Here is a 1,633-nt window from a genome sequence, read left to right as displayed (position 1 = left end):
CAGAAGACAATAATAAGTGTGTGTCTAAAATGAATATTAGAATGTACTGGTGCCAGCAAGAGTGCACAGTAGGTTTGATTTCCACCTGTCTCCTTCATGATTCCCTAGACTTACTGTATGCAGTTTGATGACGGAAGTTGAAAGTTAAAGTTAAAGTTGACCGGTAGTTCGCATTGGTTGAAATGGTGGGGGAAGAGACGGATGGATTGTGGACACCCTACAAACCTGCATTGTATATTCTGATTAAATAGGGTGACAAGAAAACATAAATAGTGCCTCAAAAGAGGAAAACAAATAGACTCATAAATAAAAGAGACTGCAAATTATGTTAGACCATTTCTGCCACTAAGCCTGGGCAATTTCTGTGTGAAAATCTGTAAGTCTCTCTGGCTTCCAGAGCCAAGCTTGCGTGCCATGCAAGTGTGAGGCACAAGTGGCTGAAGCCAATCAGCTCTAATAGGAAGTGACTTGCGACAGCCTAAAATCAGAGAGACGTGCAGAGCGGAGCGCGACTTGCCACGCCAGGGCTCGCGCTCACAGTGGAGCTGCACCACCATGCTGCCACAGCTGCAGCGCAGAGAGCCCTCGACCAGTCCAGAGACAAGCCCAAAGAGGGGGAAAGGAGGAAGAGACAGAGACAGTGTGTGTGTGCGTGTGTGTGTGTGTGTGTGCGGGCTCAGGCTCACAGTGGAGCTGCACCACCATCCTGCCAGAGCTGCGGCGTTCGCTTCGCATCCTTGACCAGTCCAGAGAAAAGCCCAAAGAGGGGGAAAGGAGGAAGAGACAGAGACTCTGTGTGTGTGTGTGTGTGTGTGTGTGTGTGTGTGTATATATGTGCGTGTGTGTGTGTGTGTGTGTGTGTCTGTGTGTGTCTGTGTGTGTGTGTGTGTGTGTGTGTGTGTGTGTGTCTGTGTGTGTGTGTGTGTGTGTGTGTGTGTGTGTGTGTGTGTGAGAGAGAGAGAGAGAGAGAGAGAGAGAGAGAGAGTGTGTGTGTGTGTGTGAGGGAGAGGGTCAAAATGAGAGGCAATGATCCATATGCTTCCCTCATACATAGTGTATGTGCCACGCCGTTTAGAATTGGAATTAAGATCAGAATAAAATGCCACGTTATACGGCATTCAGCTGGCTGCAGTTTGAGCACTTCCATCTGGGCGAAAATCTTTCATAATTACGAGACAGCCCAAATTCCTCTGTGACACATTTGCATCGTGTAACAGCCCGCGCGGCCATTGATCATGCGGCTCGACACAAAGGGAGCTATTGATTTTGCTCCTCGCGTGGAGCCTCCTCTTACTTAAGTGTGCAGGGTCATCCATCTTTCTCACAATGTCTGTTTTCATGCCTGACACCGCATGCAAAAGTGCACCGTCGCGTCGCGGAGTTCCATGCAGTCCGCGCTGGCCTTTGACACAGAGTACAGTAGGCTATTAGCGGGCCAAAGTCTGGCTAGCGCGCATACGCTGCATGCAAATCCTTACTGCCGTGGCTGTGGGGAGTGACGTGGAGCTTTTCAGCTTGCATTTCCTCAAACGGCGATAGGGACGGCGAATGCAAATCGCGGCGCTTTCGCTTGACTGGAGGTTTCTAGAGGCAGTGTTGGAAATGCTCCACTTTATTAGTCCCCATCTCGGTT

This window comes from Sardina pilchardus, chromosome 10 (assembly GCF_963854185.1).
Source record: "Sardina pilchardus chromosome 10, fSarPil1.1, whole genome shotgun sequence".
Classification (NCBI taxonomy): Eukaryota; Metazoa; Chordata; class Actinopteri; order Clupeiformes; family Clupeidae; genus Sardina; species Sardina pilchardus.
Note: the sequence above shows the minus strand (reverse complement) of the source record.